Source organism: Rosa chinensis, chromosome 1 (genome assembly GCF_002994745.2).
Source record: "Rosa chinensis cultivar Old Blush chromosome 1, RchiOBHm-V2, whole genome shotgun sequence".
Classification (NCBI taxonomy): domain Eukaryota; kingdom Viridiplantae; phylum Streptophyta; class Magnoliopsida; order Rosales; family Rosaceae; genus Rosa; species Rosa chinensis.
Window position 1 is genome coordinate 3496898 of NC_037088.1, and position 16846 is coordinate 3513743.

Here is a 16846-nt window from a genome sequence, read left to right on the forward strand (position 1 = left end):
CAAGAAAAGAGTAGTGACATGAAACCAAGATAAAATTGCGGACCAGACCTCTATTGAGAAAGAGCACTAAAAAAAAAGGTGGTGGGCTGTCTCAACAGATGTATGACAGAGGGAGCACATAGAAGCAAAAGAAAAGCCTAGTTGAAGCAAGAGATCATCTGTTAAAACCTTACCATGAAGAAATTTCCATAAAGTAACAAAGTTACGAGGGCGAAAACACTAAAAAAGTGTATTATAAAGGTGTATAATTACACTAAAAAGGAATACTATAAAGTATAAATACATTATTAGTGCAGACACAAGACCATCTACGCAATAGATTCAATTTACACAGGGCTACCTTCGGAGGATAGGTTCTTTCAATGATTTGAACAATTAGAACTTTGTTTGTTCTTGCAATTGCTCCTATTCCAGTAACCATAAATCAGATCAGAAGCATTACAAGAAAATGGTGCAGAAGTAGAAGAATGAAACATAAAAGCAAACATAGGGTTAGAAAGCAGCATAAAAAGCAAACTAAATCGAATAATAATTGAACAGCATCCTAGGAACATTTGAAGTGGCACTGACCTCTATCACATAGAAGGCACGAAACCCATATGGAACTCTCTGGGGAAACTCAATAACTGCAACAGGATAACTGGACATTGTTGTTGCATCTAGTACATGAATTGCTGATTTTCTGGATGGTCAAAATTCAAGTTCAAATTGCATTCTATACTCCAGAAGACTGAACCATACAAATGATACTACAAAGATGAAAGATATATATTCTTCGTCAGTTTAACTGTCAATTACAAATGGAAATAAGCAGTATCATATGAGTTCTAAGGGGTGCAGAGGATGAACTTCAGAACTCAGAAGTGATCAGGGACAGAGTCAAAGTCCACCTTTGTTGGGCACCTTTCTCTTTTCTTTTTGGGTGGGCAGTCCAGACAATGGAATAGGATTATCTAATCAAAGGTTTAAAGTATAGTACACAGTTCATTTACACAGATCATTATATGCTTAATCAACACAAATATTACACAAATGATTTAATTCACATAAGCAAATCAAAGGTTTGATTCTATTTTCACACATCTTTTACTGTAAACACTAGCACTGTCATCGACTTCAGGTCTAATAAGTTTGCAACACAGTTGAATTCAGTAGCAAGCATTTGTACTAAATTAGGACAGATGTACATTTTAGAACAAGATATATCATGAAAGCCTACTGATGATTTAGCACATGAATTAGATTGAAATGAAACTTAGTAAGTAGTGTGAAAGATGTGAGTAGCACCCAGTATTCTCATTATGTACAAAGAATATTGTTGAAGGAAAGAAGTTGTCAAAGGAAAGAATTGCTGAAGGAAAGAAGCTATCAAAGGAAGGAATCCCACCATATCAGTTAACTGATTCTGTAAAATAGCAATGAGTCAATTGTGTATATATTAGAACTTGATCCTAGGCCATAATTGTGGATCAGGTATGTAAATGAGATGTATAAAACATGTAAACTGATACAACATTAATCAAGAATCAATTTTCTATTTATCTTTATGGTATCAAGGCATTCGTTCTGAGGCATAACATGAAAAACAAACAAACCATCCATGGCAGGAGGTGACGATCAGAAGCTGGAGCATGAGAAGGCCTCAGCCTCAACAAGGACACCAGAACCATGGGAGAATCCCAACCACCCTTTATTTCTCCATCACTCGGATCAGCCTGGTGCAGTACTTGTATCGCAATCCTTGATGGAAGACAATTATACAACATGGATTCAATCCATGAGCATGGCTCTGACAATCAAGAATAAGAAGGGGTTCGTTGATGGATCCATTCAGAGGCCAACCAACAGGATTGAAGAACAGCAGCAGTGGGATCGCTGCAACACTTTGGTCAAGACATGGCTGCTAGGATCAATGTCGAAAGAGATTTCTGGCAGCGTGATTCATTGCAAGAATGTAAGAGACATGTGGCTTGAGTTGCAGGAGCGTTTTTCTCATACCAATACTGTCCCACTATTCAACATAGAAAATGCAATCCATGAATGTGAGCAAGGAACCGGATCAATGACATCCTTCTTCACCAGACTCAAGAGCCTCTGGGATGAGAGGGATGCAATTTGTGAGATTCCACCTTGTAGCTGTGAGGCAAGCAAAGAGCTTAAATCATACATGGAGAACCAGAAGACCATGAAGTTTCTAATGGGACTCAATGACAACTATGCTGCAATTCGAAGCAACACAGTGGCAATTGATCCACTGCCAACTGTGAACAAAGCATATTCGATGGCATTGCGACATGAGAAGCAAGCAGAGGCTTCGAATGGGAAAGCAGTTATTCAACCAGAGGCGGCTGTTTTTGCCGTGAAAAAGGGAAGTCGAGACCTCGATTTGGGAGACGGCGAAGCTAGATGTGAAAAGTGCCACAAGACTAATCATAGAACCAAAAATTGCAAAGCTCATCTCAAGTGTACTTACTGCGGGTGGAAAGGCCACACTTATGATTATTGTAGAAGGAGAAAGGCTGCTGCAGAAGGAGGACAAGGAAGCTCAAAGGGAAACCATGTTGTTTCCATGGATGAGAAGAAATTTGATGGAATCAACTTTCCATTTTCACAAGAAGATTGCAAGCAGCTTGTTGAGTTGTTGAGTAAGAACAAGGTTGCCACAGCCAACCAAGTCGGTAATATCCCCAATTATGAGGAACTTTCAGGTAAAGCTTTTTGTTTTCCTCAACATGGCAAAGCAAGTGTTTGGATATTAGACAGTGGTGCTAGTGATCATATAGTCTGTACTCCTACTCTTCTCACTTCTTTGACAATTGTTCACAATCGTTTTGTTAAGTTGCCGGATGGTACCTCGGCCCAAGTTAGTCATATTGGCAAAGTGGTTTTCTCTCCTTAGTTCATTCTACATAATGTCTTATGTGTGCCACTCTTCTATCTAAATTTAATCTCTGTTGGAAAGTTAGCACTTGATTCATTTTATGTCACCATCTTTCTCAGACAACTTTGTGTCATACAGGACCTACGATCGGGGAAGATGATTGGGATGGGAACTGAGAGAGAGGGACTTTACTGCCTCAACCAAGCACAGAAAGGAACATGCAATTTCGTTGACAGTCGTACACCCAACCTTTGGCACCAACGTCTTGGTCACCCTTCAAGCAAAGTTTCTTTATTATTTCCATTTTCTGCAAATAAAGCTTGTGATACAAGCAAATGTTCTATTTGCCCTTTGGCCAAACAAACTAGAAAGTCATTTCCGTTAAGTACAATCTCAAGTGAGTATCCTTTTGATTTAATCCATGTTGATATTTGGGGTGGCTACCATGTTCCTACACTTTCTGGTGCACAATATTTTCTCACAATAGTTGATGATTACACTAGGAGAACTTGGGTGTATTTGATGAAGCATAAGTCAGAAGTCCGAAATCTCCTAATTAATTTTATTCAATTGGTTGAGAATCAATTTGCAAAAAGGGTTAAAGTTGTGCGTAGTGACAACGGTCCCGAGTTTAAGCTTGAAGCCTTTTATTCATCAAAGGGAATAATTCACCAAACTAGTTGCGTCAACACACCACAACAAAATGGTGTTGTTGAACGTAAACATAGGCACTTAATGTTGCTCGAGCATTGCTTTTCCAAGCCAACTTACCTAAACATTTTTGGGGGGATGCCATACTCACCTCAGCTTATCTTATCAATTGGACTCCCACACCACTTCTTCAAGGCAAAACACCCTTCGAAAAGTTGTTTAACAAGGTTCCAAATTATTCACATTTACGGGTATTTGGTTGCTTGTGTTTTATGTCAACTCACCCTACCAAACCCACCAAATTTGATCCTCGTGCAACTAAGTGTCTGTTTCTAGGTTATCCTAACGGTCAAAAGGGTTATCGAGTCTATGATCTAATCGAGCATAAAGTGTTTGTCTCACGAGATGTATTGGTCTTTGAGGACACTTTTCCTTTCCAGTCCAACCCAGCCACAAAATCTCAACTTCATGTGCCCATATTTCAACCACAACCACAGTTGGCGTCCTTTGAAATTGAACCTATGGTTTCATCCTCTTCCAACTCTAGCGTCCCACCTAATGATACTAATTCTGCTGCCCATTCACCACATAACTCTATCCCAAATTTCTCTCCACCATCGACCACAGCTAATCCCTCAACTGAACAACTGGTTCCTTCACCACCACCTGATATCACAGAACCACCTTCCATGGTGGCTCCGCCACCATCACCACCATGCCGATCTTCCCGTCCTACCAAAACTCCAACATTTTTGCAGGACTTTCATGTTGAGGCAGCCCTCCCCTCAAGGCCTACACCACCATCTTCACCGAGCACAGGTACTGTTCATTCCCTTTCCAATGTCTTATCATATGATCGTCTCTCATCCAAACACAAAGCCTTCACTACTCAACTCACTGTCCAGAAAGAACCCACTTCTTTTTCATAGGCAGTACAGATACCAGAGTGGCGTGCGGCCATGAAAAGCAAGATCCAAGCATTACCGGCCAATCAAACTTGGAGTTTAGTGCCTCTACCACCTCATAAGCACCCCATTGGTTGCAAATGGGTGTACAAAATCAAACTTAATCTGGATGGGACGATTGAACGGTATAAGGCACAGTTAGTGGCGAAGGGATATAGCCAAGTTGAGGGAGTTGACTATAGAGAGACTTTCGCACCAGTAGCCAAGTTGACAACCGTGCGAGTCCTCCTCAGTTTTGCAGCTCTGCAAGGATGGCATTTACATCAACTAGATGTTAATAATGCATTCCTCAATGGTGATCTTTTCGAAGAAGTTTACATGCAGATTCCTCCTAGGTTCGGATGAAAGGGGGAGAATAGAGTATGCAAGCTTCACAAGTCCCTTTACGGCTTAAAACAAGCATCTCGGCAGTGGTTTATCAAGTTGTCAACAGCCCTCAAGTCAGCTGGTTTTCATCAATCTTGGTCAGATTACTCATTGTTCGTCTGAACTCGTTCAGGTAGATTCACAGCATTGTTGGTGTGTGTAGATGATGTGATTTTGGCAGGAAATAGCTTGGAGGACATCACAAATACTAAGCAATTCCTTTCGAGCCATTTCAAACTGAAAGACATGGGGCAACTTAAGTACTTCTTAGGTATAGAAGTTGCACGGTCAAAGTAGGGCATTGCACTTTTCCAAAGGAAGTACGCTGTGGAAATCCTTGAAGATACAGGCTTTCTAGGTGCCAAGCCATCACGATTTCCGGTCGATCAAAACTTATCACTCACACAGATGAATGGTGAATTGTTAGAAGATCCATCTCAATATCGGAGGCTTGTAGGACGATTAATATATCTGACTATTACAAGACCAGATCTCGTCTATGCTATTCATGTATTAAGTCAGTTTATGGACAAGCCTAGACAGCCACATCTTGAAGCGGCACACAAAGTATTACGATATATCAAGCAAGCACCTGGCCAAGGAATTCTTTTACCTGCCACTGGATCATTGGAATTGAAGGCATTTTGTGATGCTGATTGGGCTCGTTGCAAGGACATGAGAAGGTCCGTAATTGGATACTGCATTCTACTTGGTCATGCACCTATTTCCTGGAAAACAAAGAAGCAAAGCACAGTTGCTCGTTCAAGTGCTGAAGCAGAGTACCGGTCTATGGCTACAACTTGTTGTGAGGTAACATGGTTGCAGAATATATTGAGAGATTTAAATGTGGATCAAGCACAACCAACTAAGTTGTTAAGTGATAATCAAGCTGCCATTCATATAGCTTCGAATCCAGTATTTCACGAGCGCACAAAACACATAGAAATAGACTGCCATGTTGTGCGTGAAAAGGTGCAAAGAGGAGTGGTTAAGACAACACATGTTCGGACCAAGGATCAACCTGTAGATTTATTTACAAAGCCATTGAGTTCAACACAGTTTGAAGCACTACTTGGCAAGTTGAGTGTAATTAATATACACTCCAACTTGAGGGGGAGTGTTGAAGGAAAGAAGTTGTCAAAGGAAAGAATTGCTGAAGGAAAGAAGCTGTCAAAGGAAGGAATCCCACCATATCATCAGTTAACTGATTCTGTAAAATAGCAATGAGTCAATTGTGTAAATATTAGAACTTGATCCTAGGCCATAATTGTGGATCGGGTATGTAAATGAGATGTATAAAACATGTAAACTGATACAACATTAATCAAGAATCAATTTTCTATTTATCTTTAAATATCAAGTAGCCATCATCTTCTTCTGAAGTAATACCAGGAACAGGGGGGGTCAAAAATAGCCTCAGAACCAAATCTATCAGGTCCCAGGTCATAAAGGCCTTGGACGTTCCCTCCAACCTCAATTTCCGTTTTTCCAACCTCAGGTGCAGCATGCAGATCAAACTTGACTATCGCTGTCACCTTTGCAATGCCATCCAGTGTGGTTCCATACACATAGCGTTGCTTCCTGATTTCAACTAAGTTAACTAGTCAAAGTAGATGAAAATCATGACTGCTGCACTAGCTAGGTTACTCGATATATAACAAACAGTGTAGAATTTGAAGACAAGGTGACAAAACAAGGAAAGCCCACAGGAGTAACAATTCCAACTATTGAAAAGGCCAAGACTAGGATCTTAGAATAGCCTATTTACACAGGCAATCTAATAATAAATTCTACAAAGACATATTATGAGAATCCTCAGAAATATTAAGAAATAAAGTAATAAATACTTAAATTAAACCGAACAAATAAACCTCCCCGCCAATGACTAACGTAAGTACATAACGACCACTAGGATCCCCATTACCAAGAAGTTATTTTCAGCTGATAAAGCAATATGTCAATATCTAGTTTTCTTCACTATAATATCGTCTTTGCACATTCATTGTATGAAAAATTGAAGTTGCTACATGTTGATATCTTTTGGTCACAAAAGATGCAAATAGGCTGCGGAGTTCATGGGGAGCTTCATTCCCTGCTATTTATGTAGCAGACGGGATAATCCAATGATGCTTTTGTTATATATTCCTTTGGTTTTTCAGCTGGGTTGGTTGTTGTGTATGATTTTTGGTAGTGTCATCTTATAAGAAGAATGCATAGTACCACTTCTCATATCAACATTAAAAAAGCTTCCGTGTTCAGACAGAGTGCTCATATGTCGCAGGGAAAGTACTGTTATTCTGGTACTGAGCACAAGCAGCTAGGGCATCTTTTGATCAAATCTTAAACAATCTATTCTAACGTCTGCAATTTAAGCTCCCCTTATCAATTTTTGTTGCCTGTGCGGCTAGGACTCCTTTAGCAAGTGGTTCTGTTATGTGTTATTGAGAAAATTGGAGGGCAACATTTGCAACTTGAAAATGAATTTTTGACAGGCTCTGTTGGTTAAGAGAAGATTTGTGATGGACAATATGATATATTGCATAAAGTTGTCATATTAACTTTTGAAGGATAGATTGGGTACTAAATGACCGAATTACTTTTCTCAGCAGGATGCTTTTTTAATCAACAAGGACAAACCTCTTGATTTGTGTCAAACATATGAGATTTAAATGTTGCTGTTGGATGAGATCTCAAGGTCAAGTTAACAGATCATAGCAACACAGAGAGTTCTCTGGCGGGAACAAAGCATGGCCTGCAGCAATGGTTTTTATTTTTTATTATTATGTTTGAAGTGCTAAATGACAAATTTGAAAAAAAAAAAAAAATCAGGGAGGTCCAAAGACTAGATTATATCCTACGGCAAGTATCGAACGAAAAAAACCAAAAGGAAACGACAAAAAATACATAAAATGACAAGGAGCTCAGTTCCACAATTTTGAAATGATAGCGTTCGTCAAATCCTCATAGTGGCAACTGGCAAGCGTGGCAAGGATGGACCCGATCAACTCATTGTTTCCCAATCTTAATCTGACCGGACTTGGGGGTATAGCTGTAGGTATCGACCCACTTGAGCCATCATTAGACAAATCCACAACCCGCAAATTCAATGGAGACAAAAGGTCTGATGGTATCCACCCACTACAGGAGTTACTAAGATCCAAATTTTCCAAATGCTTTGTAATTTGCACCGGAAAGTGGACCCCGGAAATAGTTTGTATGTGCTGCAAAACGCTTGAGGCTTGTGATGTTGGATAGGATTTTCCCAACTTCCAGCTTGGAAAGCTCTCCCATTCTCTGAGAAATAGAGCCAATCAGAGTCAAATTCTGATAGCCCAAAATTTCAACAGGCATTACACCGTGAAATCCATTCTTAGAAAGCACAAGCTCCTCTAAAACCATGCATTTCCCAAGATGAGTAGGAACAGACCCTCCGAAATGGTTGAAGCTAAGGTTCAAGCTTTTAAGCCCAACCGACCCATCCAACTCTAAGGAAAAGCTCCCAAACAAACTGTTATGAGAGAGGTCCAAGAACTCCAACACAGCAAACCCAACAAAGCTAGGCAAGGAATCAGTCAAATTGTTATAACTGAAATTGAGTAGCTTTAGCCCATCTATGCTTCCACAAGCTATGATAAACGCGAATGGGATTGTAGTCAGAAGGTTGTGTGACACATCAAGAATCTGCAAAGACTCAATTTGGCAAATAATTGGAAGAAAATCCCAAGAAGTAGTGGTGTTTAGACTCTTGGAGAGATTGACCATAGTGGTTATTTGGTGTGAGGATAGTTGTAATACCCAGAAAATTAAAATTTAATTCCAATGACCTTTCGGAAATGATTTCGTGGTCGTTGAGAATTTGTGAAAACTTCTGTCATGAAAGTCGTAGAGCTCATCGATACGAGTTCGTGCATATGTGGAATGCAAAAATCGGAGTTCGTATGAAGAAGTTATGGCTTTCAAGAAAAATTTCTATTTCTGTATAAAGGGCGAAACTTTGTGAAAATTGCAAAGATGGATAGGTTTCCAATTTTGGAAACCCGAGCTGTGTTTCTCCCTCCCTGAGCCGATCGGCGTCCCACCTTCGACATTCCATTTCTTTGCCTTCCGGCCACCATAGGCCGTGATTCTTGTCATAATCTCTTCGCCTCATCATCCTCTAGAAGTCTGTGGAAAAATCGAAGCAAGAAACGAGCTGTGGAGGGAGTGGCAAGGCCAAGAAGTTGGCGGCGGCGCTGCAAATCGCCTTGGTTGGAGTTGACGATTCTGGCCACCATAGGTAGAATGTCTTGAGGGGTTTTGCAGCCCAGAGGATGTAGAATGTTTCCCCTAAGATGGCTTGCAATGATTCAACTCGTGGAGATCGAATTTTGAAAATTTCAATTTTAGGGTTGATCGGATTTCAAAACTTTCGAGGTAAATTCTGGCCAAATGGCCTTAATTTAGACTTTGTGCTAGTTCTGAATGTTGTTCTACATGTTGAGAAGAAGATTTTTTGTTTAGGAAGTTTGGCCCAATTTGTAAGTTGGCCGACATCAGCGCCACCAACTGTGGCGGTGAATTCTGGGGGGTTCCGGCCACCCTAGGGACAATTTCTGTCCCTAATCACGATCTACTCATTGATATGAGTTTCAATATGCAGTACGTAATTTTGTGGAGATCGTATGAATTTGTTACGAATTTTACCTTTTTCAATCATCTCGGTTTCGATCTGTGAGGATCGGACCGTCTGATCGACTTGTAATTTTGATATGATGATTGTTGAAGTGTTCCGATGACTTTGTGAGGTCACAGATGAAGATCAGACCGTTGGATCTTGGTATAATTGTGAAATGACAATTCGAAAAGCGATCTCTGAGGATCCGACCGTCGGATTGTAGTATAATTTTTGGGAGATGTTTATAAATGCGATCCAGGAAGATCCAACAGTCGGATCTTAGTATAATTTTGAGGGAATGATCTGAATGATGATCTGTGAGGATTCGACCATTGGATAGTCGTATAATTTTGAGGGAATGATCTAAATGACGATCTGTGAAGATCCGACCGTTGGATCGTCATGAAATTTTGATAGGATAATCTAAATGGTGATTTGTGAGGATCCAACCTTTAGATTATCGTATAATTGTGTTTGTGAATTGTGTGCTAAGTTGAGATCATATTTAATTAGGTGATTGACGGATTTGTTTTGGACGGACGGTTGTGATTGTGATTTTGAGCTGTTAAGAAGATGTAGCTGGATTAGAGGTGAGTAAATCTCACATGATTCATTTACGAATCAAATCTCATTATTTTATATTTATTCGGTAAATTGTGGAAATTATTTTAGGGAAACAATTATTTGTTTTATATAAAATGGACTTGATCCATACGGTCCATGGATAAGTATAAACAAGTTTTAATTATAAAAATGAATTTCTTGGTTTTTAATGCATGTGAACTATAGTTGGTATTAGTGGTCATTCCTGCATTGATGACTACGCATATATATATTTACGTAAAATATATATATATACATATATATATATATGAATGATGTGACATTTAGTTAAGTAATGATTGTGATTTGATTGAGTTATTATTTCGAGCACTTATTATTCACGTGAAATAATATATCTCAGTGGAATTGCGAGTGTAGTTATTATTGTTGGGAATTTTGATGTTGAGGAAAATTAATAGGGGAAATGATCATTTACCTAATTTTAGCTTAAAAATTGTCCACTTTGCTCCATTAACAGTTTTTTAACCCCATTTACCCAAAACACTCTAAAAGATTATTTCCCTAATACCCAATTAATTCTTTTTTTATTCTTTTTATTTATTTTTGAGACTTTTTTGCCCTATCCTTCTTTCTCACTTAGAGAGAGAAGTCATCCTCCACCTTGCTGTGCTCTGGTGACTAGTAGCCGGCCGCGGTCTCTGGCAACTGTTGACCGGACTCAGGTGACCGGTGACAAGAATCCTGTGATCGGTCACCGGAATTTGGAATCCGGCTATCGGATTCCGGCGTCTGATTTTATTACTCCCCAATAATACCCAGTAATCATATTATTGCCCCCCCCCCCAATAAACATATTATTGCTCCCCAATAAACTTGTTATTAGGGATCAATAATAAGTGAAAAATGAAGATGTTTTGAATTTTGAAAGCTTTCGGAGTTTTATCCAAATAAATAATTTTATTATTGCTCCCCAAATAAACATTTTATTGCCCCTCAGTAATCTTATTATTGCCCTCCAATAATCATATTTATTGCCCTCAAGTGAATTGCATAAACTCCCAAAACCAAAATGAATACACTACAAACACAATTGATCAATTTATATGTTCAATTGTACACGTTCACTTTTTTTTTTCCCTTCCCCATTCTCAGAGCACACAGTATACCAAAAAAAAAAAAAAAAAAGGTCCTCTGGGCACCCAGAAATTGCTCTGGGCACCAGATCGGATCGATCGGAGCTGCTTCATCTATACTCTTCCAGAGCCGAGCAAATTTCCAGCACGGCGTTCATTCCCTTGGCCGCCACACCGATCTTCCAATCAAACTCAATGGTCAACGTCGTCGGGGGCTTGTGATCGGGCGCCCAGAAACACGCCATGTAGTCTCCGGCCTCCACCGCCTGAAAAGCAAACTGACCCGATTCCACAAGCTCCGAGTAGCGATGGCTATTCCCATAGCTCGAAGTCACCTAAAATTCCAAATCAATCCGATCAGTCAAACTAAAATAACCTGATTCCGTGATTTCGGAATTCGGAATTTGAAATTGAATCTAAGCCTACCTGACGGTGAGCTTGTGTGAGGGCGGCAAGGGCTGGCCTTCATTAGGGTTGACGACGGAGTACTTTCCGACGGTCATGGCATTGGCCTTCATGTCTTCGACGATGCATTTGGTGTGACCCGATTGAAGCTCAAAGCGGAGAGATTGGGATGTGGAGAATAGAAACCCTAGGATCACAGCAGCAGCTACTAGTAAACGCAATTCAACCATTTTTCAGAGAGAGAGAGAGAGAGTATGAGGGAATACTGTCCAACACTGTTAGATTGGGTAAATGGGGTTAAAAAACTCTTAGTGGAGTAAGTGGGCAATTTTTAGGCTAAAATTGGGTAAGTGGTCATGGCCCCAAATTAATAATGTTGGAAAGAAAATACTATTTTGTCGGTCTCCATTCTTGAACGATGTAGGGAGAATTATAGTAATAGTTGTGAGTTGAGAAAAACATTATTTGGAAAATGAATTTGATATTGTTTTAGGGTTATTGGAGATAAAGAAGCAATAATCGGGAAATGATTACATTTTTGTTTTAAGGCTATTAGGTTTTAATGTGATTCCCTGAACTAAACTTTATGCAGGGATTACTATGATTTTATTGAATGTTTTAATGTGATCTCCTGAACTAAGTTTCTATGCAGAAATCACTTTTTTATTTAATTCTTATTTTGAGTATACTGTGAAATGAGATGTAATGTCATAATTTTAGTAATGCCTTATGTTTAGAAGTAATGAGTGAGATTCCTTAGTTGTGTCGTTGAGACAAATGGAGGATGATCTGATAGATTGTGGCGACGTAAGATGTTTAAAAAAAAAAATGTTGCTAGGTTAATTGTATAATTGAAGTCGTGGGAAATTAGATACAATGAATCGAGAGACAGAGCATGTGGGTTTTAGTTTGAGTTCATTTAGTTGAGCATGATATTGATTGATATAGACTTGATGTTTTGTTGTGATAATTTCATATTGATTTTTTTAGACTGAAATGGTTTGAGCATCTGTTACATGGTTATTTAGGTTTACTTAGCTTACCGAGTTTGTTATTTCAACCCGGTGTACTATTCTACGGTGTAAGGGTTATTGTGCAGGTCGGAGTTACAGTCGTTGAAGCTGAGGTTTGATAGCTATTGTAGCTTGGACGTAGAAGTGTTTTTGCCATTAGTCTTCCGATGTGTAAAGAGTTGGTGAACGTGTTTACTTGTTGAATTGTTAACTAGTTTAATTTGTAAACTCTTTGTAATGTGTTATGTGACTCTAAAGAACGAATTCGTATTGCTATTGGTGAGCTCGGTTGTTTTATGGTTTAGTTTAATATGAAAATTTTCAATGTGTATTTATTGTGCTTGTTATGTTTTTCGCATTTCGGATTTGAATTTATTTATTAAAAATTTGGGGCGTCACAATAGTTCAGACAACACCATAGAAATAGAATAACAAATAAAAAAGAAATAGAAGAATAGGGAGACGGTGTGCAAATACTTGGTCATTTCAGCTTGCACCTACTTCTTTTGCAAAGATATGAAGGCATGTGAATGTGGAATATTTTAATAGAGAGGAGACTAATACCAACGTCTAATATTGTTTATTTGAATAGAGAGGAGAAGGGAGAAGACTTGAAAGACGTATGCCATCCACTTTTCTACAGTCTAACTTTTGTGTTTTTGAATAGAGTGGAGAAGACTTGAAAGACATACGCCATCTGCCACTTGTCTAACTTTTCTTGGCAGTTACCTATGGATGGAGAGGAGAGGACTTGAAAGTCAATCCAAGCACAGATTATATGGAGGCATTTTCCAATCCCATTTACATTTTAGAAGCCACCACAACCTAATTATCACTTTCCCTGCAATTGTGCATCTGAAAATTTTCTGTAGAATGATAACTTTGATCTTCCATTTCTTCCTCTTCTTGATCACTCCTTGTGTTACTAACCTCATCCCTACTGTTCACAGCAAATGTATTGAAGCCCATAAAGAATCATTGCTCAATTTCAAGAAAAGTCTTGTATTTAATTCTTCTTCTTCCTCCAAGCTCATAACATGGAATTCGAATACCGAATGCTGTACTTGGACCGGAGTAACTTGCAGCACTAATGGGAGTGTTGTTGGACTTGACATCAGCAGCGAGTCTATCTCATGCAACATTGACAATTCCAGCAGTCTTTTCCAACTACAACATCTTCAGAGACTCAATTTAGCCTATACTAATTTCTGTGGTTCTTCAATTCCATCTGCAATCGGAAAGCTTACAGAGTTGAGGTATCGGAATTTAAGAGGGGTTTATTTTTCTGGGAAAATTCCAATCGAGGTTGCACACTTAACGAGGCTGGTAGTTCTTGATCTCTCTTATAATTCCTATCTCTTTTTTGCTGAGAACCAGAATTTGAGCATGCTAATTCAGAACCTCACAGAGCTTACAGAATTATATCTTGATCATATAAACCTGTCGGCTGAGGGATCTCACTGGAGCCAAACCATATCATCTTCACTTCCAAAGCTGAGTGTGTTGACCTTGTCCTATTGTGATCTTTCAGGCCCTATTCATGAATCATTTGCCAAGCTTGATTCTCTATCCATGTTAATATTGTATGGAAACAATATCTCTGGTCCGGTTCCAAAATTCTTTGCCAATTTTTCAAGCTTGATTTCCTTAAGACTCTCCGCTTGTAACTTGTATGGAGCATTTCCCAGAGAGATATTCCAGGTACCTACACTACGGTTTGTTGACCTATCAGCTAATTCAGAGCTTCGTGGTTCCTTACCGGAATTTCTAAAGAATGGATCTCTCGAATCCTTAGTTCTATCCGGGACTAAGTTTTCAGGAGTCTTGCCGGACTCTATTGGCAACCTTGAAATGCTGTCTGGATTATATCTTTCAGATTGCAATTTCACAGGGGCAGTTCCAAAGTCACTGGCAAACCTAACACAATTGAGGTTTTTGGCCTTGTCATCCAACAAGTTTTCTGGTTCGATTAATTATATTCAATGGGACAAACTCATCAAGCTTGAGCTTCTCGACTTGTCCAACAATCTTCTTTATAGGAGTATTCCATTGTCTCCCTTTTCTATTCCCTGGCTGCGGAGGTTAGACCTTTATGGAAATCACTTCTCCGGTCAGGTGCTTGAATTTTCTAATGTCTCTTCGTACTTGCTGTACAAACTTGATTTGAGTAGCAACAATTTGGAAGGATCAATACCCGTGTCTATCTTTAATCTTCGAGGGCTTCAAGTGTTAAATCTTTCTTCAAACAACTTGAGTGATTTTCCTTTTTATGGTCTTCAGGAGTCGAGAAATCTTTCATTTCTTGATCTATCCCACAATAGCTTGTTGTTCAATCATAATGGTACCAACTCATCACACCCCTCCCTCCTTCAGATTCAGGCCTTGAAGTTGGATTCTAACAAGTTGAAAACATTCCCAAATTTCCTGAAAAATCAGTCTAGTTTAGCCTACTTGGATCTTTCAGACAACCAGATTCCAGGTCAGATACCCAATTGGATATGGGGGCTTCCTATTAAAACTCTAGGTCTCTGTTGTAACAAGTTGGTAAGTCTAGAAGCCCGGCCCCTTTACTTGGTTCTACTTACAATCTGTTGAATATTGATCTTCACTCAAACCAGCTTCAGGGACAAATACCATTGTTCATAAGTGGTAATTATTTGGATTACTCAACAAATAATTTCAGCTCTAGTATACCAACTGATATTGGTGATTTCATTTCTTCCACGGCCTACCTTTCTCTTTCAAGCAGTAACTTGTATGGGGAAATTCCAATATCAATATGCAATGCAAGTGGCATAGTTCTTGATCTCTCTAATAACTCTTTGAGTGGAATCATTCCCCAATGCTTGACTCAGGCATCTTCGCTTAATGTCCTTGATTTGAGGAGAAACAACCTTAATGGATCTATCCCCGATACTTTTCTTCAAGGTTGTAATTTGCAAAGTCTAGCTCTGAGCAGAAATCATATACAAGGTCCAATTCCAAAATCTCTAGCCAATTGTTCAAGCTTAGAGGTTTTAGACCTTGGAGTCAATCAAATAACAGATGCCTTTCCCTGCATGTTGAAGACCATATCCACCTTGCGTGTCCTTGTGTTGCAATCCAACAAATTTTATGGACCCATTGGATGTCCTGAGACCAATGGCACCTGGCCGAAGCTTCAAATCATAGACTTAGCTCATAACAGTTTCAATGGTGAAATACCAGGTATGTCATTGACAACATGGAAGGCAATGATGGTTAATGAAGATAATTACCAATCTCCCCGTAGCTTTTGGTGGGGAGCAGGTGGTGGAAGTGGGCACTCTATTCAATTGGAAGATGTAGTAACAACTACAATCAAAGGTCTAGAGATGGATCTTGTACGTATTTCAACTATCTTCACTTCGATTGACTTCTCTGCTAACAAGTTCAACGGAACAATACCCAAGGAAATGGGTCTACTAAGATTATTATATGCCCTCAATCTGTCCAGTAATGCTTTCACAGGTGAAATCCCATCATCCTTTGGTAACGTGAGAACCATCGAGTCCTTAGACCTCTCTCAAAACCATCTGAGCGGCCAAATTCCACCACAATTTGCAAGTCTCACTTTCCTTTCGTTCTTGAATGTCTCATATAATCAACTGACGGGAAGGATCCCAAGCTGCACTCAGTTTTCGACTTTTCCAAATACCTCCTTCGAGGGTAACAAAGGATTATGGGGGCCTCCTCTGACATCAGATACAACAATCATATTGCCACATCTGACGATAAATGAAATCTCAAGTATGCCTAATTCTGGAGATGAGAATGATTGGAATGTTATCAGTGTTGAAATTGGATTTATATGTGGTCTTGGAATTGCCGTCGGGTCACTTTTGTTTTGCAAGAGATGGAGGAAATGGTACTACAGAGCTATGTTTAACATCCTGTTCAAGATATTCCCTCAGCTGGAACACAGATTTGGTAATTAGAGAAGGCATTTTACATAAATCAAAGTTATTGGAGACGTTGAAATGGTTAGGTAGACAAAGCATGCAGCTCAACTCCATGATGCCGGAGACTCCACTGACCTTTTTTCTCTGTATTTTCATCACATGATTATAATGTAATTGTTTTTTTTTGTCAAAAACTTGTTTTGTTTTGGTCTGGTGTCGTAAGTTATGTTGTAGTCGTTCTTGCAATGTGATCACTTTACACTTGTAACATTGATGAAATATTGTGTAGTGTGA

General features: G+C 39.2%; 1 pseudogene; it reads right to left on the bottom strand.

Moving 5' to 3' along the window:
* Window positions 1-375: 375 nt before the first annotated feature.
* Window positions 376-16846, bottom strand: part of LOC121052746 — a 30558-nt pseudogene continuing 14087 nt past the window's right edge.